Source organism: Anolis carolinensis, unplaced genomic scaffold, assembly GCF_035594765.1.
Source record: "Anolis carolinensis isolate JA03-04 unplaced genomic scaffold, rAnoCar3.1.pri scaffold_11, whole genome shotgun sequence".
NCBI classification, from domain to species: Eukaryota; Metazoa; Chordata; class Lepidosauria; order Squamata; family Dactyloidae; genus Anolis; species Anolis carolinensis.
Genome location: NW_026943822.1, coordinates 10532826 through 10557509, shown reverse-complemented (window position 1 = coordinate 10557509; position 24684 = coordinate 10532826). Strand labels below are relative to the sequence as shown.

The window sequence follows — 24684 nt, the reverse complement described above, 5'->3', positions numbered from 1 at the left end:
TTTTAAAGTTGTGCATTGAGGTTGAGAGAATGTAACTTGCCAAGGGTCTCCATAGTTTAATGGAGATTTAGATCCTGGTCTCCTAATCCAACTCTTGTCTTCCAATATTCATGTCACAGCACCAAGCTGGCTATAAGCCATCTTGGGTCCCATGTTGAAAGGCGAGATATTAAGTAAATAAGCAGATAAACACATAAAGAGGAAATTCATTAACAGTCCTTAAGTCTCTAGTGACTTGCCATATCAAATTCAGTTGACTAGCATGCATTGTCCTTGTTCTCCACACCTCTGTATTTGTTAGAAAGCAGAACCAAGAGTTTTCTGAAGTCCCCAGTGAGCCGTCCCACAAGATCATTCAAAATGATCACTCCCATCTTCTCGATCTCTGTCTCCTCTTTCCTTTATCTGTGTTGTTTCTGTCTCGACACACTCACACGCAAAGCTGCAACGCCACATCAATTTGATATTAAATTTGTGTCATGCAAAATCAACTTCAATTTCTCTTTACACTTATCTTCTCCCATGACGAAGATGCGCTGCTAATGCCAAAGGAAACACACCACACGCACACAGAGAGAGCAAAGGATAAACAATGCAAAGAATTACGAAAACAGGAAAAATGGTATCCTGACAGCACCAATTAGTCATTTTTCTTCCTACAAGGTTTTTCTTTTTTTAAAAAAAAAAAAAAGGAGAAAGAGCAGAATGATGGATTTTTTTCATTGTGAAAATTTATTCTCGCTGAGACAAAAACCTGCACAAAATCCATTCCGATCAAACTCAGGTTCCTCCCCACCCCATTGCCGGTCTTCCCCATCCATTGCGGAATATCTATATAATAGCTTTATTTGTCTTCTGGGAAGGAATCCGGCTTGGTCTTCTTTTATCCATTCTGTTAAAAAAAGTTTCAATCTTTCCGCCAATATGTTTGTAAATAATTTGTAGTCTGTGTTTAGGAGCGAGATTGGTCTGTAATTTTTAATGTCCTGAGGATCTGATTTTTCTTTGTGGATTAATGTTATTGTAGCCCCCTTCCATGAGTTTGGTATTATCTGATTTTGCATTGCTTGATTCATTATTCTTATAAGAAATGGGGACAATTCTTGTTCAAATATTTTATAATAACATGCTATATATCTGTCAGGTCCTGGCGCCTTTGAGGAGTCTAATTTCTTGATTGCATTGTGTAGTTCTTCTTTAGATATTTCTTTATTTAGATGTTCTCTATGTTTATCTGAGATTTTGGCTAGTTTCTGGTTACTTAAATACTTAACAATCTCCTCCTTTTCTATCTGTTCTTTTGCGTATAGGGTTTTATAAAATTTGTAGAATTGATCCATTATTTCTTGATCCGACGAGTATTCTTTATCCGTTACCTTCCCGCTGGAGTATTCTTTATCCGTTACCTTCCCGCTGGAGCGGTACCTATTGATCTACTCACATTGTCATGTTTTCAAACTGCTATGTTGGCAAAAGCTTGAGCTAGCAGCGGGCGCTCACTCTACTCCTGGGATTTGAACCTGGGACCTTTTGGTCTGCAAGTTCAGCAGCTCAGCGCTTTAACACACTTCTCCACCAGGGCTCCGGATTATATGGTAGTGCCCATAAATATAATCAATTTCCAAGCAGATAATGTGGATTATCTGCTATGATAATCTGGATTATAGCACAGTGTAGATCCAGCCTTAGAGGGATATGAGGAACATGCTATCCAGATGTTGGTGGGCTTCATGTATGGCTCATGATCAAGGATTTTAGCCACAGATTGGACAACATCTGCATGAAAACCAGTTCTCCGCCCCACCTTCAAGCATTTACTTTTAGAATTATTTAAATAAAAATGAGACAACTTCCTATGAAGGATTCCAAATTACTTCCGAGTTATGGATCTGATTCAAAATGGTCACAAAGACTTAGCAAACTCTGGTAAATTGAGTCAGTTCTCTCTGTTTGCACAACTGAGTCACACTCTTTTGATTTGGAGATGTAGCAGAAGTCCCAACACGCCATGACTGGAGACACTGTCTCATGTAAAGATGTAATAGGTTGTCTTCTTCATAGGTGGATCATTCGGATGGTGTTCTGCACTCACGTTGTGAAGAGATCCAATTATCTCCTAGGTGTGGAAATGCAGAAAAATAATATAGTGGTGGAAATAGAAGGAGACAAGACAGAGCAATGACTTGTGAAGAGGCACATAGAGCAGAGTCCTCTGAAAATGCGCTGGGAGTTAAATTGTTATATTGAAGTGCAGCCAATGAATCTACCCATAACCTGGGGGCAGTTAATTCTAATGGAATCTGACTCATACACAGGTAAACACTTTGGAGTCTTTGGAGTCTTTAACACTTAGATTTATGTAGAATTGGATGGCTTGGGTTTTCAGATTATTGTTGGACTGAAGTTCCCATTATCTCTATGGTCAATGGTGCAAGATGCTAGGAATCACCATCTTTTGTTGTTGTGGCTTCAAGCTGTTTCTGAATTCTGGTGAGCCAAAGTGAACCTATAATTGGGTGTTTGTGTTGTTGTTGTAGTTCAGAAGGCTGAAAGAGTGTGACCTCCTCCTCAAGGTCATCTGGTTTTCATGACCAAATGGGGATTTGATCCCTGGTCTCTTAGGTATAGTAGTGTCCCTTATATAAAATCCAGGCTTGCTTTTGGGATTTAATCCATGAATGTAGAATCTGTGGATATGGAGGTTGATTGTATAGGTTTCCATCCCATGTATTTTCTTCCCTTCCCTTTTGCACTCCGGTAAATGTGCGGGGTGGAATCAAAAGTTCTCCCGAGAACACCCAGCACAGCCCTTAAAAAAAAAGAAGAAATATCTCATTATTGATTTATATTTACATATGAGACAATTAAATCTGCAATACTTGGAGTGCAGGGGAATGGAGATCAAAGGGTCTCGAGAGAAAGGGCCTTTTATAGTATCAAAGCTTCGGTGACATCACAATTGCCTTTTATGCTGAGGTAGAAAATTGCACATAATCGTCACTCTGAAAGACGGTGCCAGAGGAATTTTGACCCCCCCCCCCCCCCGCTGCCTGGTAGTACAGAGCCGGTTCATAAACCTTTTTAATGCATCATTTAGTGTGTGCATCTCTTGTCAGGAAAGAAGCCAAGGCCTTTTCAACTGTTGCGCTCTGTAACCGATCTGAATAAATAGCGTCGCAATTAAAATGTGAGGTAGTGCAGAGTCTGGCGCAGAAGGCATTGTCCAGATTGCGAACTCATGCCCCTGGAAATCCTGTTCTGCCATAGAGGGCAAGAGATGGTCAATATATCTATATCTATATATCTATATATCTGTGCCCCTGGTGGCACAGTGTGTTAAAGCACTGAGCTGCTGAACTTGCGGACCGAAAGGTGCCAGGTTAAAATCCCGGGAGCGGAATGAGCACCCACTGTTAGCCCCAGCTCCTGCCAACATAGCAGTTTAAAAACATGCAAATGTGAGTAGATCAATAGGTACTGCTCTGGCGGGAAGGTAATGGCGCCCCAAGCAGTCATGCCGGCCACATGACCTTAGAGGTGTCTACGGACAACACCGGCTCTTCGGCTTAGAAATGGAGATAAGCACCAACCCCCAGAGTCGGTCACAACTGGACTTAATGTCAGGGGAAACATTTACCTTTATATATCTATATATGTATCTACACACACACACACATACCTATAGATATCAATATATAGATATAGGGGACCCTCCGGTGGCGCAATGAGTTAAACAGCTGAGCTTTTGAACTTGCTGACTGAAAGATTGCCAGGTTCCAATCCAGAGAGCGGAGTGATGTCCTGCTATTAGCCTCAGCCTCTGCCAATCTAGCAGTTCGAAAACATGTAAATGTGAGTAGATCGATAGGTACCGCTCTGGTGGGAAGGTAACGGTGCTCCATGCAGTCATGCCGGCCACATGACCTAGGAGGTGTCTATGGACAACACTGGCTCATTGGCTTAGCAATGAAGATGAGCACCAACCGCCAGAGTTGGACGCAACTAGACTTGATGTCAGGGGAAAACCTTCACCTTTACCTTTTAGTTATTATTATATTTTTATACCTTGCCTTTTCTCTCCACAAAGGAGACCCTTCCACTAACGGATAGGGGAAAGGTAAACTTAATAGTAATAATAATAATAATAATAATAATAATAATAATAATAATATCATTTTATTTTTATACCCCGCCACCATCTCCCCAGAGGGACTCGGGGCGGCTCACAGATATAAAACAAGCATACAGTAGTATCAAATACAAAAAACACACAAATAAAATTAAAAGGCAAAAAATAAAATCACAATAATTATAAAACACATGATAAAACACAGAAATAAAATCATACAATGGACTGGGCAAAGTGCACTGAGTAAAACTTTTAAATATGAAGTTAAGGTGCTGGCACAATGATACAGCTTTTAATTTGATAGCATGCATATAGTAGACCTCCTACATTTGTAAAGGTCAATGAAGGGGGTGGGGGGGGGGGCTGTGAAAGTGGTAAAATTGCAAATCACAAAACCACTTTTATGAGACAAAGAAAATCTTGAGGTCCCAGAAGTTAACAATAAAATCACACTGGAGAATTTAAGATTCCTAGAGAGGGCATATTCATCACATCTGGATAATCCAATTTGCATGAGCGAAACCTGCAAATGTGTATTAGTTGCTGTTGGCATCTAAGTCAAATCTGACTTATGGCAATTCTTCCTCTGAGAGAATGTCACTTAGCAAAAGGCCGCTCAATTGGCTTAATGGATGAGTGGGAATTCAAACCCTGGAACCCTGGAACTTCTCAATCTCACTGGCTTCTACTGTGCAAATTCCAAAGCCAGAAGAGGAAGAGGAGGACAGAATTTCGCCACAGGTAAGGAACACGCTGTGACCTCTTTCTATATCATGTCTGTCTTCACCCACCATTGCCTCCAGATGGTTTTTTCCCCCTTCTTTGCACTGTCACAAGCCACCAGCTGCCAAATGGGCAGGCATGGGAGCCAAAATGGATTTGCGAGGCGGCTCAACACTGTCTCAGGCCCAGAGGTTCATTAAGGGAGGAAATCATCCCCGGCAAACCTAAACACCAGAAGGCAGCGACGATGATGGAGCTAATATATTCTGGTTCCACTAGCATTAACCCATTTTTTAAAAAAAGCAGTATCAGGCAGATCAGCGGGCTTTTAAAACATTGTAAAATGCCAAACAAATGGAGGGAAGCAACATAAATATGAATACCATTTGCCTAGAAAGAATGCCAAGAAGACAGAAGAGTCGTTTCTATTTTACATATGATTACTCAGTTGACTGTGCTGCATGGAGGCATCGAGACTGCCAGGGAGCGTTTGACTCCATTTCTAATGACTGAAATTTCTCAGATGAAAACAAGAACACATGTAGCCAAGCAACACTTGTGCATGGGCAAGTTGGCAAACATTACGAACGAGGAAGAACACACAAGCTAACAAAGGCTGCAGCTGTTTGCTTTTGCCTGATCCTACTGGAAAGGGCATCGGATTAAACCACTGAGCTGCTGAACTTGCTGGCCTTAAGGTTGGTGGTTCAAATCCAGGGAGTGGAGTGAGCTCCCGCTGTTAGCCCCAGCTTCTGCCAACCTAGCAGTTTGAAAACATGCAATGTGAGTAGATCAATAGGTACCGCTCCGGTGAGAAGGTAATGGCACTCCATGCAGTTATGCCAGTTGCCACATGACCTTGGAGGTGTCTACGGACAACACTGGCTCTTCAACTTAGAAATGGAGATGAGCACCAACCCCCGGAGTCAGGCACGACTAGAGTTAATGTCAGGGGAAACCTTTATCTTTTACTGGAAAGAGGAAGATTTCCCCCTCATTTCCTCTTCTTCCTTTCAACTCAGTCTGTTGTACTTCAAGTTTGCGGAGAACAAAACAAGAAAATAGTATGAGGAGATCCAGTGAATGTGCTGATATCTAAAATGGTATTTCCATGGCTTGCAGTGGCAACAGGACTATTGGGATTCCTGGCTAAATATATGCAGGAGTGTGCCTTGGTCCTACACAGTAGGTCATGCTACAGGTACAAATAGAAACGCATTGGTCTTATCCCCAGGAACTTTATTTTATCTTTCAGACTTGCGTCTTATGGTCTTGCAACTTCCTTTGTTTCTCCTCCCCTCCCTTCTAAGTATTGGGACTTCTCTGGGCGTTTAACATCGTGCTTAGCTAATTTATTTTCATTCTCCTGCCATGGAACATTTTCAATCTGCCAAGGCCTTGCTGTTGATCTCTCTCTCTGGGAAACAATTGCAACTTCTTGGAAAAAGGTGCCCTCCTTTCCCACCGCCTATTCAAATTAATTTCTGTTTACAGTACATGCAAACACAGTACTATGCATCCTTCTTGTTATAGAAGCAATGGCTTCTTTTAAGCCAACAAAAGGAAGCATTTCTTTTCATTTTCAAAACCCATTATGACAATTTCACGAATGATAAACAAAGGGGGAGAAAGGCAGTGAAAGGAGAAGGAATGCAACGATTTCTATGAATGTATATTGTGAATGAGGAGTAGCCACGTGTTTCTGGGGCTGATGGCGATGTGTGAGAAATCAAACAGGAATTCAATAATTACCATTAAATCATAGAATCATAGAATAATAGCGTTGGAAGAAACCTCATGGGCCATCCAGTCCGACCCCTTTCTCCCAAGAAGCAGGAAATCACATTCAAAGCACCCCCGACAGATGGCCATCCAGCCTCTGCTTAAAAGCCTCCAAAGAAGGAGCCTCCACCACACCCCAGGGCAGAGAGTTCCACTATTGAACAGCTCTCACAGTGAGGAAGTTCTTCCTAATGTTCAGGTGAAATTTCCTTTCCTGTAGTTTAAAGCTATTGTTTCATGTCCTAGTCTCCAGGGCAGCAGAAAAAAGCTTGCTCCCTCCTCCCTATCACTTCCCCTCACATCTTGATCCATGGCCCTTTTAATGTCTCCTCTCAGCCTTCGCTTCTGCAGCTCTTTAAGCCGCTCCTCATAGAACTTGTTCTCCAGATCCTTGATCCTTGACTCCTTTTTATGCATGCCAGAATCCAATTGGCTTTTTTAAACTGCCGCATCACATTGTTAGCTCATGTTTAACTTGTCCACGAGGACTCCAGGATCTTTTGGAGCAGGATGTCTCTATCAATGGGACATCTCAGGAAGCAAGGAAGAGGTATGTCTAGTTCAGTTGGGTTGGAAACATGTTTAGAACAAAATCTTGTTGGTGAGTTTCATTAATGAAATTGCAATTACAGGCAGTCACCGACTTACGAACATCTGACTTACAGTGACTTACAGTTAAGAACGGGTATGAGACAGCAGGAAATGTGGGAATCTACCCCTCGGAAGGGAAATTCATTCTTCAGTAGGTTATTATCACTTTATTTATAACCCTCCCTCTCTCCTCGGAGGCACTTGGGAAGTGAGAGAAATCTATTCATAGGAATCTATTGCTGGAAGAATTATTATCATGGGGTAAAGCGATTTCCACTGAAGCTTCCTCACCAATCACTTATTCCACAATAACCCATTTTTTTTCAAAATCCAATTATCACAGGGACAGAAAGTGAGGTGCAATAATCTGAACAGGGGCACAGGCAGCCTTTTTATATATTGCTATAATATTGCCCCTGGTGGCACAGTGTGTTAAAGTGTTGAGCTGCTGAACTTGCGGACCAAAAGGTGCCAGGTTCAAATCCCGGAAGCGGAATGAGCGCCCGCTGTTAGCCCCAGTTCTTGCCAACCTAGCAGTTCGAAAACATACCAATGTGAGTAGATCAATAGGTACCGCTCCGGCGGGAAGGTAAGGGTGCTCCATGCAGTCATGCTGGCCACATGACCTGGAGATGTCTATGGACAACGCTGGCTCTTCGGCTTAGAAATGGAGATGAGCACCAACCCCCAGAGTCAGTCACAACTGGACTTAACGTCAGGGGAAAATCTTTACCTTTATCTATAATATTGTTGTTTTATTCTGTCTACATTGTTGAATTGCATTTTTATGTAACTACTTATTAAACTGTGTCGTTCGGGTTTGGCCCCATGTAAGCTGCCCCGAGTCCCTCTGGGGAGACAGAGGCGGAGTACAAAAATTATTATTATTATTATTATTATTATTATTATTATTGACACAAAGACACAGTATGACACAGCAAACATGATATATATGCTGGATTTCATATCACAAAATCACAAGTTTTGATATTATTATTATTATTATTATTATTATTATTATTTTATTTTATGACATAGCAAACAAGATAGATATGCTGGATTTCGTATCACAAAATCACAAGTCAAACACTTCCCAAGTGTCTAGGATTGTGTGATGTATTTTCAGATGATACACGCAGATCCCAGTAGGGTGGCCTTTTGCAGTTGGCAGATCGTAATTTTGTCAATGTCTATTGTTTCCAAATGCCGGCTGAGATCTTTTGGTACGGCACCCAATGTGCCAATCACCTGCACTGTTTTCTGACAGAGTCTTTGAAGTTCAATTATTATTATTATTATTATTATTATTATTATTATTATTATTATTATAAAACAGACAACCTATGCTATCCAAAACTAAAAAAAAATAGTGGCAGGAGTTACACTTAAAAATGTACCTGTTACAACTTACATCAACTTAAAAACAAATCTACAAAACTGATAATGTTTGTTACTTAGGTTCTTCCTGTAAAGTGTGGTGTTTTGAATTTTGGGACCAAGATTTGAATCACCTTTCATCCATGAAATTTTTTTGGGCCACCAAAAAAATTAGAAGCATAGATGGGTTGTTTGCATCTTTTTGATCAGTGTATGTCTCCTTTGTGCTTTGTTAGCATGCTTTAGTTCATAAAGGGAAAAAGAAACTACTCTTTGCAGAGAAATTTTGCACAAAAATGTCACGTAACTTGTTCTTAGGCTGGAGGCTAAAAGGATCTTGCAGGGGTTAATGAACTCTGAGCAGTCTGCCTCAATGTGTGAAGATAGCCTATCTTTCCAAGAAGAAGTCGTTCAGAAGCAGCTCTTCACCTTCCTAAAATCATCCAGTCTTCGGGAGATGCTTGCTACCTACGAAATCTGTATATCTATAAAGGCACAATGCTCCCATCAGACACCTGTGTGCCTTTTTCGAAAGCAATCTTGCACTGAAGTGTCTCCTCGGCATTTTCTACCACTTGAGAAAAAATGGAGCAAAATGCTATGGCATTTTTTACTCAAGGAGGCTGTATAAAACTCTTGTCAAAGACTATATTCTTGCAAGCAATTTTTTTTTTACAGTAAGAAACAGCATTGAGAGATTGAGAGGGAAAATCTTCTGCGCTTTTAGGTTTTTTTCCAAGACGAGTTCTTGCCTACTTGGTGTAAATTATCAGCCTCGTTCCTCAGTCTTTGCTCTTTTCTTTCCAAATGTGTTTATTTCTAAAGAAGGGTAAAAGGACTAAGAGGAAGGCCATCCCCGAGGAACCTTTGCCTGACCTCCTCACCTTACCCCAGTGCCAAACATCAGACAGTGTTTATTTATGGCCTTGTCACGACAAATGCGACCAATGGTCCCTTTGACAGACTTACTGCCGTCCTGTTTGTTTCATTTTATTTCATTTTAAGTAGCCTTCAAATCTCACACCATCCCACCGAGAGGGAGAATGGCTGACCTTTCTGTCCGCCATGCCATCTGGGGAAGAAGTGACTCAAATGAGAGACAAGGAAGAAGAAAGGAAGCAGCACTCTTCCCAGCAAAAAGAACCCCGATTCAGTCTGATTTCCCATCTATCCTGTTTTGTACTTGTGCTGTTGCCGATCATACAGACCCATGAGCAACAGCATCAAAGTTTAATTGCATGTTTCTTTCTTTTTTATTTCCAAGGAGGCATTCTGTAATCCTTTCTGACTCCTGCTCCCATGCCTGTTTGGCAGCGGCCTCACTTGACTTATCAAACCGTCATTAGTCAAGATGGTGCCCTGTCAACAACAGAAATGTCAGCACAATGGGCCCCGGTCAAAAGGAATTTGACTTTAATCTGGCTGTGGCTTCCAGTAAAAATGTGTGTGCATACGTCTGTTTAACCTGTCCTTTAAATACCTCAAAGGCTTGTGATATCATTGATGCACGATGCGTTTCAGCCTCTCCGCCTATGCGGATTGCAAACATATCCATGTGCAGTTTTGAACGCTCTGCTTAGAGAATAGGCTAGATATACTCCCCTCTCTCTTCCTTCCCACCTCTCTGCTCTCGTCAATCAAGGAGGGCCGAAGCAGTTGAACGTGTGTTTCTCAATTGCCAGTGCTACAAGGAGATCCACTTTTTATTTAATATTCCAATATTAGTATTATTTATTTATTTATTTATTTACAACATTTATATCCCACCCTTCTCACCCCGAAGGGGACTCAGAGCGGCTTACAATTTATATGTGCATTGTTGCAACACAGACTCCTTAAAACGCCAGACCAGACGTTAGTAAAAATACAGTTCATTAGTTCACAACCAAAAGGAGCCCAAAAACAAACTCAAAAGGCTCAGAACACTTAGTTTTCAGTGTAAAACACAGAATTCCCAGCAAACAACTCAAAACCCCAGACCCTGGAAAATTACCCAGATTAAACCGGAGTATAATCCGGTTTAAAAACAAACTTTGTAAAACAACAAAGAAGGCACTCCAATTCCCAGCAGGATGTCAGCAGGCAGGAACTGACGACCAGCAGGGGCCCGAAGACGTCTGTCAAAGTCACCCAAACACAATGTCGACACCGTTGAGTCCAATCCGGGTCAGAGAAGGAGAAGTCAGCAATACAAAATCCAGTCCAGGTCATAAACAAATCATCCTCAGAACTAGAAAAAGCCAACACCCTGCCAGCAGCTGCAGCCTGTTGCCTCAATTCTTCCTCAGAGCTAGAATCAGACAATGCCCCACCAGACCTCCTTTCAGCTGAAGCCCCTTGCCGATCTCTCCACCCAGTCCATCTTTTATCCAATCCCGTAATTCCCCAAGACCCAGCTGGATCCTCACTGTGCCAACCCTCAACTACTACCCCACTACTTGTGGGTTCTCTAAAGATGTACTGGATCTCTCGCACCTTAGTCCAGTCCATTACTTCATCCTCTGAACTTGTCATCCCATCCTCCTGATTCTCAACCCCATCATCTCCCTCAAAGCCCTCAAATGTGTCATCATCAGTAGGCTCCATAAGTATTTCTTGGATCTCCTTCCTTTGTTGCTCCTCATCGGAGTCTTGCTCACGAGTAGTCTTTCTTCCTCTTCTAGTGCTCCTAGTAGTACCATTACTCAAAGACTCCATCACAACATGCATACAATATATTATATTATTAGCATAGCACAATATTAGTATTATATATTACCATATTGTACTATAACACTATACTGCAATATTATTAGTAATATTACATGAAATATAAAATATTAGAGTCAATATCTCCCTTTGAACTCTGCAGCCCAGAATGGCACACAGTATTCTAGGTGAGGTCTAAGCAAAGCAGAATACAAAGGCATCATGACTTCTCTCAATCCGGACACTAGACTCCTTCAAATTACAAGAAAGGGGCTTCTATTCAAACATTAGGAAGAACTTCCTGACTGTAGGAAAAGTTGTTCAGCAGTGGAACTCTCTGCCTCGGAGTCTGGTGGGTGCTCCTTCCTTGGATGCTTACAAACAGAGGCTGGGTGGCCATCTGTTGGGGTTGGTTTGACTGTGCTTTTTCCTGCATGGAAGGGGGTTGCACTAGATGGCCCGTGGGGGTAAAGGAAGAGCAACACTCAGAAAACATTCCAGATATGAATCAATCAAGGACAGCTAACACCTCCCAACAAAGGATTCCACCAGGCAGTAAGCAGCCAGACCTTGAAGCTGAAAGGCTATTCCAGGCATGGGCAGGCCTGGGCCCCCTGGGTGCCCTGGACCCCAACTCCCACAATTCCCAAAAGCCTACCAGCTGTTAGGAATTGTGGGAGCCGAAGTCCCAAGTCCGCCCATGCCTGGGCCACTCAGTACTAATCAAGGTGGCCAATTGCAACATTCACACTTGCGTAACGTTTCAAGGAAGCCCTGATGCCTTTTTTTAAAAAAAGAAAGATACCATCCTCTTTCAGATCCTGTTAATGAAATTGCAGTAGCCCTGAATGTAATGTTATGATTCCATACAATTGGGAATCCTATTTTCTGACTTGAAATGAACAATGTCTTGAGTTTCCAGTCAAAACATCTCACAGAATCACTCGGGAGGACCTACATAACGTTCAACTTCAGTTATTCTGAAGGACATTTTTCTAGGTCCTTCAGCGCGATTCTATGGTAGTCAAAGCTCTTTGCATTTAAATGAAACCACATTTAACATACGTTTGTAATATAATATGTGGGCCAACTATACTCTGAAGGTGGCAAAATTTTTGGTTCTAGTCTCTCTGCCAAAGAGTCCTGATGTCTCAAAGCTCCAAGGATTCCATTAATTGAGCCTTGGCTATTCAAGTGATATCAAACTGCATTCATTCTACAGTGTAGATCACCTACTGGCTGTTAGGAATTGTGGGAGTTGAAGTCCAAAACACCCGGAAGGCTGAATTTTGCCCAAGCCTGGTGTAGATGCACCACGCAAAACGTCTGTATTATAATTCAGATGAATCTTAGAGAAAGAAAGAGGAGAATTTAGTCCCGGGATAACTTTGTTTTGGGTATGGAATGAGGATAAGCAAATATCATTTGATGCTTTTCACCTTTTTTTCCTTGTAAACAGATAGATGTGAGAGGAAGAAGCGAACAAGGATTGTCCGTGGTATGGAAGGGAAGGGAGAGCCAAATGGGGAGACTGGGCAGCTCTTCTCCACCTTTGAAAGACACGGTATATGTTTATAGAACCCAAACTTGGCCCACCGCCAAGGGCTCACATTTTAAGTGATTAACAAATGTTTCCCTTCAAGTGGACACCTCTTGGTTTAAATATATTTGACAAGAATGCAAAGAGTCAACTGGAGGCTATGGAGGGCAGAAGGAGGGGCCGGCAGGCGTTTGCCGCCACCGAGGAGGCCTGTGCCAAAGCTGAGCCGTGCCATGCCAGGCCACCTTTGCTTGGTGCCAGCTGAGTTCCTGCGGCCGCCGTCCTATGGGCAGACCGCCAGCTGCACAGCAGCCTCCCCGCTGTTTAACGACAATGGATTTACTGCCTCCCTGCATATTGGTGTTATTTTGTGTAAACAAGGTTAACACTCCTTTTAAATTAAATACACCACCTGGTGACTCAATGGATGACCTTGGCAATTGGATTTCACCTGGTCTAAAACACACAGAGAGAAACAGATACAACAATGATGGGATGGGGAGAAAAACAAAGCACTCCACATTCTGTAAGGACTCTTCTGCCAGCAAAAAAACATCTTCTTTCCACATTGTCACTATCACTCACAGTTATTTTTGATCTTTAATTATTTTATTTTTAGGAAGAGAGGAGCCCAGAATCCAGCTTGGTACAAAGAAAGAGAGTTTTAGCTGATCCAACAAATAAAAAATACCTCTTGGAGATGTACAGCATGATGCAGAGGATGTACATGAAGTACAAAATGACTCCCATATCTATATGGGGAATATGTTCCAAGTGTTGGGAATCACCCTGGACTACTCAAGTCTAAATGTAGTCAGATAGATGATAGGATTAGATTGAGGGAATCCTTTGCCTGTTTCCAAAGCATGCCTAGATAGGCTTTACTGTGTTTCACTCTATCCTGTTTACGTCACATCCCTTACTTTGAAGTTAGTAGAAATGTGACTCTTCAGGGACACTAACTTCTCATTGGTCAGAATGTTTTTTATGGCCCCAATAAACTGGACCATGAGATTGGAACCATTTTGGTTCAGTCTTCTCCCTTTGTTCTTCAAGCTAACAACAACACCTTGCCGTTCCTCCAGGCAAGATGTAACTGTTTATATGTTTGTTATTTTTCCTTTCTTATTTTTCCTTAGAAACCAGTCTAGAGTAGATCAGACAGCTCCAAAGCCTTTCTATCTATAATGGAATTCTTTTTACCTGAATAAATGCTTTTTGAACTTTTACTGAGACTCTGCACTCCATTGCCATCCTAAATAGACAAAGGCTTCTCTTTGCTCACCGCGTGTAAGTAACTGCTGCATTTGAAAGTTTACTTTTGCTACTCTGCTACACTTTGGTGGAATCTCCCCCAGAGAGGGTTAAATTGAGTCTAACTGCTCAGAGATTACCACAACACCAAGCCCTGACCCCCCCCCCCACACACACACACCCATGGATACTAAAACCAATGACAATAGCAAACCTTATATTTTGACTACACTTGGACCAGATGTATTGCATTCCATAGAAATGCATTGGAGGACCTAGAGAGGGGAGATACTTTATGGCAGTGGTTCTCAACCTGGGCCCCCCTGATGTTTTTGGCCTACAATTCCCAGAAATCCCATCCAGTTTACCAGCTGTTAGGATTTCTGGGAGTTGAAGGCCAAAAACACCTGAGGACCCCAGCTTGAGAACCACTGCTTTATGGGATGGTATATAAAACCATGGATATCAAATCTGTGGTTAAGGGGTTCATACAGTCTAAAGGCAGCATGCATCTAAATCAATTCATTACATCCAAGTAGCATGCATCCCTGAATTTCTAGATATTTGTGTTTAGGGATGTAAATCTTTGCTATATTTTTTCCTCAAAGAAGGCAACAAGTAATTTTAGCAGTTTTCTTCTTGTTGGGAGAAAGTCTTTGAAAGCCATGCTGGTTTTGGGATCTATTCACAATTTGGGACTTATTCTGCAGAAAAATCACATAATGTTATTTTGTACAAAAAAACCCCTGTTTTCTGAACAGGGAGCAAAATTTTCTGTGCAGGAAATGCTGATTGGTTTATTATTTATTTATTTATTTATTACATGCATTTATACCCCGCCCTTCTCCCCGAGGGGACTCAGAGCAGCTTACATTCTGCCATGAGGGCCAGCAACAAATATACTATAAAAACAAAACAATTAAAACATGATAAAAACATGATAAAAAGTATACAAAAATTAAAACGCTGCAAAGCAGCGATATTGCACCATCCTCAATCATTCACTACTGCTACAATTACAGATTTGCGACCCGATTACAACAGCCAATGAGCTTATTCGCTGAATGCCTGGGCGCAGAGCCAAGTTTTTAGTTTTCTTCTAAATCCCAGAAGGGATGGGGTTTGCCGGATATCGCTGGGGAGGGAGTTCCACAGCCGAGGAGCCACCACCGAGAAGGCCCTGTCCCTCGTCCCCACCAGCCATGCCTGTGAGGCAGGTGGGATCGAGAGCAGGGCCTCCCCGGAAGATCTTAAGGTTCTAACGGGCTCATAGGAGGAGATACGTTCAGATAGATAGGCAGGACCAGACCCGTTTCCCAAAGTAGCTTTTTCCTATTATAAAGAATGCACTTTTGGGTCTGTGTGTGTGTGTGTGTGTGTGTGTGGTGGGGTGGGGGGTGAGACAAGGATAAGTGTTGACAATGAAGAAGGGGATGTCAGTGTAGGTTTGTTAATGCTTAATAAAGACTGGATGATAGACAGAAGTTCAAAGCACCATTCTGTTCTTTAAATATATTGTTAAGGTAAAGGTTTTCCCCTGACGTTAAGTCCAGTCATGTCTGACTTTGGGGGTTGGTGCTCATCTCCATTTCTAAGCTGAAGAGCCGGCGTTGTCCGTAGACACCTCCAAGGTCATGTGGCCATGAGCATGACTGCATGGAGTGCTGTTACTTTCCCACTGAAGCGGTACCTATTGATCTACTCACATTGGCATGTTTTCGAACTGCTAGGTTGGCAGAAGCTGGAGCAACAGCGGGCGCTCACTCCGCTCCCAGGATTTGAACCTGGGACCTTTCGGTCTGCAAGTTCAGCAGCTCAGTGCTTTAACACACTTTGCCACTGGGGATCCTAAATATATTGTTACTCAAACATAAATAGACACATGTGTAATATATTTTTACTGACAAAGTGGGTGAGTTTATGAGGATTATAGGATAATCCCAGGCTGGTCTCTCAGCCTGACCTACCTCCTAGGGTTGTGCTGAGGACAGAATGTGTAGAAAAGAAGAGTTCTGTGTCCTGCCTTAAGGACCTTAGAAGAAAAGAAAGATACGAATGTACATAATATCTGAATGAACCACAGCAAGCCTGTCATGTTTTCCCTATCTCATATTCCACGTGGTTAACCTTTTGCTGCTTTCCTCGCCTCCTGTTGCTTTGTCAATCCGTTTGCTTTGGAGAGGGTTGTGCCAATGACTTGCCAGCAGAAGCCATTTCTTCTTTTGGAAAAAAGTAGTTAACTTGATCAGTCTCACACTGTCTCCCTTCATCTCCTGTTGTCTCCTGGGGCGTGCCATGGCTGGAAGCATTGGATGAGTGCCAGCCTAGAGCGAGAAGCCAACAAAAATAAATAGATACATACTAGACATGGCTTGAGATTAAAATGCCTCCCATTTGGATTTATCCAGGGGTGGATTAGAAGTGCCTGCTCCTCAAGGGTACCTCATCTATGGGGCAGGGAAGGGTCTGGTGGGGTGGGAAGGCAGGGGGATCGCTGTTTGGTTATCTGAAACTTGACACTGTATGTCACATCTTACCTCGAGGAGGTTAAACATGCTATAATGAGTAGTAGTCCAGGAAATATTACAGACCTGTCAGTTTTCTCTCCTGCATTTGGATTAATTCCCAGCCCAGATATTTTCTGTCCAAAATATAAATACACTGATGATTATTAATAATACAGAACTAGTCCACACAACTAATATATGGAGTGTAGGTTATCTATGGTTTCACTTATTCACTTGCAACATCCTGTATACATTTGTCTTGGTACTTGCCGTTATTTGTCACATTGAAAATAATGGTTTGCTATTATCCACAGATCCACATCGATATATAGGTCTTACTCTTACTTACTTAGTTAGTTACGTAGGCAATCCCTCATTGTCTTAGTATGATGGCCTTCCAAGTGTAGTGTCATGGGGGTGGATACATAGGTGATTGTAGAGCCCCATTCTTGGCCCGCATGTTCTTCCACAGTGAGGACATCCGTTTCCAAGTAGAAGGCGGTCCTGGTCAGAGTTGGCTTGATGCGCCTTCCTCTTAGCCCTGGCCCTTGAACACTCTTGCTGGAGGTCAGCTGTGACCAGCAGTGTTTAGGAATTTGATGAGACACAAATGGAGGGCAAAAGGGAGGCCTTACTCTACACACATTCTGTCTGTTGTCACATCGGAGGAAACGTGACTGGGTTTGGGATGGTTCAATTTAACATACAAGCTATATGGTGTGCACACAGTTCATAGGGTCAAGGTAGTTTACACTGACACTATTCATACAGAGCAGTAGAACAACCGTTTGAAAGATTTTGAAAAGCTGAGTTTTAAGGTGATGTTGAAGTTTTGTTGCAATTTTGTTGTAGAATTGGGTTTCTATCAGTTCATTACTGCATCAAGTAAAAATAGCCTGGATGGATTTTGACCCTATGGGATGGTTTGGACTAAATCTTCTCAATTATTCAACACAACATTTTTCTTAGTCAGACCATGGAGAGCAATAAATATTCTGGAACTACTGCAAAGAATGAAGTATGGAAGTACAAATTTCCCCTTATATACAGTAGAGTCTCACTTATCCAACACTCGCTTATCCAACGTTCTGGATTATCCAACGCATTTTTGTAGTCAATGTTTTCAATATATCATGATATTTTGGTGCTAAATTCATAAACACAGTAATTACTACATAGCATTACTGTGTATTGAACTACTTTTTCTGTCAAATTTGTTGTATAACATGATATGTTGGTGCTTAATTTGTAAAATCATAACCTAATTTAATGTTTAATAGGCTTTTCCTTAATCTCTCCTTATTATCCAACATATTCGCTTATCCAACGTACTGTCGGCCCGTTTACGTTGGATAAGTGAGACTCTACTGTATATAATTTTTTCTTGCTTTTTTCTTTTTTATTCTTTTTTCCCCAACACATTTTATGTATGTAGGTATATATGTGTGTGTGTATATATATATATATATGTCTTTTTCTTTTTCTTTTTTATACATACTTTTTCTTCTTTCCTTTTTCCTACTTTTCTATAACACATAATGTTCCCCCACTTTTTATGTACTTAAAAATATTTTCTTTTAATAAAAATTATGTTTTAATAAATAAATAAATAAATATTGTTTCCAATACTAACTGAAAGTACCTAGCTGCCATTTATATAAGTCACATAATGTCTTATCTTCAGGATTCATCTCAGGTTGGATCTACACTGCTATATAATCCAGTTCAAAGAAGACAATCTGGATTCAGAAATGGGATTATATAGAAGTGTAGATGGGGTCCCAGCTAAACCAGGGCCTTTCATTCTGCACATAATGCTATGACCCTCCTTTAGCTAACATTGTTTTATCATAGATAGGATATTGGAATTTGCAGTTTTAAGAGGGACATTTAGAATTTGTAGCCAGAGAACTTGTGTCTCCCCAAACTGCATATCCCAGGATTTCATGGAATGATGCCATCACAGTTCAAATGAAAACTGACCTCTGTAATTGTGCACTGTGAAAGCAGTCAAGTTTTACTGCCTCCGAAGGCTTAATCTAATATCTACAAAAGGTACCCAAGAACTTTAAACTGTTGAATTTGTTTCCGGTGTTTTGACATTTCAAATTGACCTCAGAAGCAGAAAAGGAATCCCTACCCCCCACTGCTTTAATTTGCTGGGATCGTTTAGGACTTTAAAAAAGACTAAATAATATTTCAGCCCTTTAGTTTAGTTATCTGTATGTTTTTTCTCTCCCTGCATTCTCATACACTTTCAAATTAAACACATAGGATCTTTTGCCCTCTTTGGCTCAGAGATGTCTTTTGTGAGAAGGACAGGATCCAGTCATTGGTTGAGTATTGCCACTCTGAGAGGGTAACTATTTCTACCGTATCCCCAAAGAAACCCATAGAAAGTGTGGCAGAATAATCTGGGTTACAGTCTTCTTACTAACACACCAAGAGTTTGGTTTGTATGTACAAGAGCATGCACACAAGGAAACATACTGTATATACTCGAGTATAAGCCTAGTTTTTCAGCCCTTTTTTTAAGACTGAAAAAGCCCCCCTCGGTTTATACTCGGGTCCTGGTTGGCTTATATTTGGGTCAGCTTATACTCGAGAATATATGGTACATTTATTATTTTTCTCTATTATTATTGGTATTATTACATGTACAGTAGAGTCTCAGTTATCCAACGTTCTGGATTATCCAACACAGTTTTGTAGTCAATGATTTCAAAATATCGTGATATTTTGGTGCTAAATTTGTAAATACAGTAATTACTACATAGCATTACTGCGTATTGAACTACTTTTTCTATCAAATTTGTTGTATAACATGATGTTTTGGTGCTTAATTTGTAAAATCATAACCTAATTTGATGTTTAATAGGATTTTCCTTAATCCCTCTTTATTATCCAACATATTCACTTATCCAACGTTCTGCTGGCCCGTTTATGTTAGATAAGTGAGACTCTACTGTATTATTTTTCTTTATTATTGTTGCTACTATTACATTTGTTTTACTCTATTTTTCATTACTATTAAATACATTTATTATTTCACTCTGATATTATTATATTTATGATTTTACTCTATTATTACTTGTATTAATTTCCTGTATTTATTATCATTATTATTGCATGTATTATTTTACTCTATTATTATTAAAAGAATACATAAGCACATTTACATTGAAGAAGATGAGAATAATGATTTGATCAGAGTTGGACAGTCTTATCTTAATCATAGAATCATAGAATCATAGAATAGTAGAGTTGGAAGAGACCTCATGGGCCATCCAGTCCAACCCCCTGCCAAGAAGCAGGAAAACGCATTCAAAGCACCCTTGACAGATGGCCATCCAGCCTCTGCTTAAAAGCCTCCAAAGAAGGAACCTCCACCACAGCCCGGGGGAGAGAGCTCCACTGTCGAACAGTGTTGAAATTTGAGCTTTATGTGAATATTCAAAAACATTTAACCTACTGATGCCTCAATTAATGTAATTTTATTGGTATCTATTTTTATTTCTGAAATTTACCACTCGGCTTATACTTGAGTCAATGTTTTCCCAGTTGTGGTAAAATTAGGTGCCTTGGCTTTTATTCGGGTCGGCTTATACTCGAGTATATATGGTACATTCACACAAGCAAACAGTTGTGAGATAAAGCCAGAGCCTGCTGATAAGTCAGCCACTTCCACACTGTTGCTCTTGAAGTGATCTCACTCCTCTTGGGAGAAAAAAGGGCCTCTCACTTGAAATGCACGGACAAATCTCTTCTCAGCCCCTGCAGCTTAACAGCCAACTTTGTGTGGAGGCCAAGAAAAGAAAGTGAAAAAGGATTTGACAAGAAAGGTTCCCAGTTCTGGAACCACTGCACTTCACACAAGGGAGTAGTGTAACACAGTCGTCTAACACAAAATGTCTATGAATGTGTTTGGAAAAGAAATGCAAAGGTGTATAATACATAACTCTTAGGGTTTGATTGTGATGGGTTTATCAGAAATAACAGAATCTTTAGACCTAGTCATAATGGATTGAGGACTTTATTGCATGATACCACTATTCTGCACCATATCATCATACATTGTCATGATAGGCAATCCCTTGTGGCCAAGTGTGATTGTCTTGGTGATGGGTCTGCAAGTGACTGTAGAGACCTATGTTGGGTCTGCATTGTCTTTCACAATGAAGACATAGATTTCCAGATGGAAGGTGGTCCTGACTTTGGGAGACGGTGATCATGTAACATTCAGTTGGGCGGAGATGATGACACAAGAACATCACTTTGATTTTGGTGGTCTTTGCTTTTTCCAGAACACTGGTGTTTGTTTGCCTATCTTCCAAAGAACTTTGCATGGTTTTTCAGAGGCAACACTGATGAAATATTTCCTACATCATATACATAATCAGGGATAGTTGAAACTTACCAGGATAATGACCTTCACTATTGCACTTTTCCGTTAGTCATGCAACTGTGATTTTTATCACTCTGTGGGTCTTTGAATGCATAGTTCCACTGCTCTGGAATGTTTAAAAAGTTATTTTGTAAAAGCAACTTTACACTATGAGTAAATGGGAGGGGAGTACAATTTTGCCACTTCTGTGCTTGCAGAATGGGACTCCGCATCTTTGCATGGGTTAAGTGACAGGACCGTGGCATGGTCAAATCTATTGATTAGTTTTCTATCGATAGCAGGAGATGAGTTTGTTTTGTCAAGGTGGCAAACTGGCAGCAAGAGGCTTCACCTGGTTTTGTGTGAGAAGAACAGTCCTGCTTTGAAGCTGGTCTGCCACCATTGTGCAATAAAGTAATGGGTACCTGTAGAAAAGTCTGGTATAAGGAGGCCATTTGTATATCACCTAAAAGAAGAAAAGACAACACAAAAGCTTCCTTTCAAATAAGAAGAAACAAGAATGGAGGTGCAGTGGGCTCTCCGGATCTGCGGGATTTCCAGCTACCACAGATTAGAGAGTTTCCATGTAATGACTCATCAAAATGAATATTTTTGAGAAATGTGAGGTTTTCCTGTCCTGGGCTGTATTGTTCTTTCAGCAACCACAGAAGCAACGTCAAGGTAAATCACCTTCATTCAGTCACAAATGTGGTTACTCAGCAAAGAGAGATGTTGACATTTCTTTTCTTTTTAATATCTCCCAATTGTTCACCTTTAGGAGTGTTGATTTTGAACCTTTGTTCCAGCGGGACAGAAAAGTTATTCTGCAACACAATACAAGTTTTCACTGCTCAGCAAAAGTCCCCCCCCCACTAATCCTGGCCACAGAATATGGATTTTTTCTTCATAGAAAATGCTGTATTATATTTCGACTGTCCTATCTCTCTCACACACAGACACACATGCAGGCTACGCATCCCCATATATCATTCTACCACCAGTCTGTTTATACTGAGAGATAGAATTAATTATTGTTTCCCCCATGGAATTTTAGAAAGATAACTCAGGCATTTGAAAATGGGGCTGTAACTTGTAACCACTTGAGGATTTCTCTTCCAGAAACCCACCCAGACACATACAGAGAGATAATAAGTAAATAAGCACTTACCTTATTGAAGGCATTCAATTTTTTTTGTCAATATAAACAGGAAGATCATTAACATCCAAGTAGGTGACTGCTTCCTCCTCCACATTTTGGGAATTTTGAAGCATTTCACTTTTATTTTAAACTAGCTTGGGCTCCCGACAGTGTTCGGGTTATTAAAAGAAGGCATTGTTTGTTTAGGAATGTTAGGTAATATCACTGAAGTCTGGTCCAGATCTGTCGTCGGATAAGGGCTCTCTGGATAAGGGTGAGCTACAACTCCCAGATTCCCAGGGCAATCACCTCTAAACAGTGCCAGTATTTGCAGTTGGCCAATGGCCATGCTGGTTCTGTGTGCCAAGTTTAGTCCAGATCCGTCATAGGTTGGGTTCAGGGCTCTCTGAATAAGGGTGAACTACACCTCCCAGATCTGAGGTCAATCACCCACAAAGCAGGCCTAGCCTGTGGAATGATGGTGGCAGCTAGGGCGTAATTGGTATTTTCCCTTCTTCACAATTGATTCACGGTTGTATCCATATTTATAATTTGACCCCCCAACCTGCCCTTGATTTATACATGATCTTGACTCATACATTCCTTCTGTTGCGATCCTATTAAACCTCAGGGAATGGATTCAGCAGTTACTCTTTCTAATTTTCACTGAATGGACCCTTAGAATATCTATTTCTTTTTGTCAAACAGTGTAGGACACAGGCTGGATGTATGGACAAAGACACATTTTATTTTTCAGATCAGTGATATTTTGACCAGGTTGTACATTTCATTTCCAAGGCAGCCCCTTCCACCCGCATGCTCTGATCTTGGGCAGCAACCTAAAAGGCAGCGGAAAGGCATTGTTAGGAACACAGCACCGAAAGACCTCTCGTGGCCTCATTTAGCATGCAATGTCATCTGTTGCCACCGGTCGTGCGAGTGCTGGTGGCTCTAGATGCCACTCCAGATTATGCAGTTTCAAATGTGATGGGCAACTCAGTGGAGGGAAGGAGGGGAGTGGGGGCAGAATCACATCCTTTTGTTGAATTTGTGCTGAAAGTCCTTGGGTGAGGGTTGCTTGCCAGCTCCCAAAATATTCATCGCCAGCCTTGATAGGTGGGTGTTTTTTCAATAATTTGTTAAAAACAAGCATTGGAAATATCTGCTCTGTCACAGCCTTGAAAGGAAAACACAAATTTTGTGTGTTGCAGAGAGTTCGGTGATTTTTGTTGTCATGTTTTCAATTTCTGCCCCTATATTTATGTTCCTGACAGTGAGTGTGTTGTAGTGGTTTGAGCATTGGGCTATGATTGTGAAGACCAGGACTTGAATCCCCCCACTCGGCCATAAAAACCCACCTTGGGTACAATGAAGTAGTAGACTTTAAGTGGCCTACTACTACTAATTTTCTACTTTTTGTAAGGTTCGCCAACAGATTTATCAGAATTTATCAGAAGAGAGTTGCTTTAGTCTTCCACTACTCTTGAAAGCAGTGGTTCTCTGTCAGAGTAATTTGCAGCGCAGCAGTAGTTGGATGGAATCAGTGGAACGCAGAATGAAGAGACATCAGAGACAATGGTAAAACTATATACAAAGTTTTACTGACTTCAGCAATAATCAAGACAAACAGACTTGTAGACAATGGACACAGGACTTGACTCTCACTCCAGGCAGATAGCACTCGACTCAACTCAGAACTGAACTAAACGGATGCAATCAGCAATGCACACACACTTGTGTCTGGACACTCCCTGGTTCCAGCCACACATCAAGGTCAACACAGCTTCTTAGTAATTAACTCTTTCCAGACTATAGTACACTCTGGATGATGCAATCAGTATGCAATACAGGCAAGACACAAATTTCATTTAAACACTACCAATACACAAATCCCACATTAACATTCTCAACCTGGGGTCCCCAGATGTTTTTGGCCTTCAACTCCCAGAAATCTCAAATGGGTGCCTGGATAATGTTTCGTTAGCTTTCTCTAACCAACATGTATCCCAGATTCGCCATACATCGCAGATTCTTGATATTACACAAAACTAGAGGTGTGCAAAATGGAAGAAATGTGTTCTGTTTTCATTTTGAATTTTGGGTGCTCTCCCATACTGTTTTTTGGGAAGATCCCAGGAGATTAGGAGGGAAGTTGTTCGGATTCGTAATTCGGAACCCCAAGTTCCATTTTCCTTTTGGTAAGATTCGGTCCACTGGCGGCAGTGGGGGATTTGCGTGGCTCGTCTTTTCATCATTTTTATGGCTATCAGGATGAAACTTGTCACACTTGTGGGAAACATTTACAACTGCAAGCCTGCCAAGTTTCATGATGTTTTCCTCATCCACTTATTTTAAGGAAATTTTTAAAGATTTTACCAATACTATATTTGAAAAAAACACAAGTGGGCTTTCTTTAATTTGATGTCCAAACTAGCATGCTTCACAAGAGGGGAGGAGAATGGACAGAACCACGTCTGTGACTGGCTACTCTCACCACGCAGCCCCATTGCCCCCACCATGGAGAGATTGCTCCTTTGCTTGCAAAACAAACAGTCAGAATGTTATTTTATT

General features: G+C 41.2%; 1 long non-coding RNA gene across 1 annotated transcript; it reads right to left on the bottom strand.

Annotated features, from left to right (window-relative positions):
* Positions 1–381: 381 nt before the first annotated feature.
* Positions 382–22450, bottom strand: LOC134293961 (uncharacterized). Its single transcript, XR_010000926.1, has 3 exons — positions 22144–22450; positions 16052–16408; positions 382–2809 (listed from the first exon to the last, which is right to left on the bottom strand). It is a non-coding gene; the product is annotated as an uncharacterized LOC134293961 (long non-coding RNA).
* Between the last annotated feature and the right edge of the window lie 2234 nt (positions 22451–24684).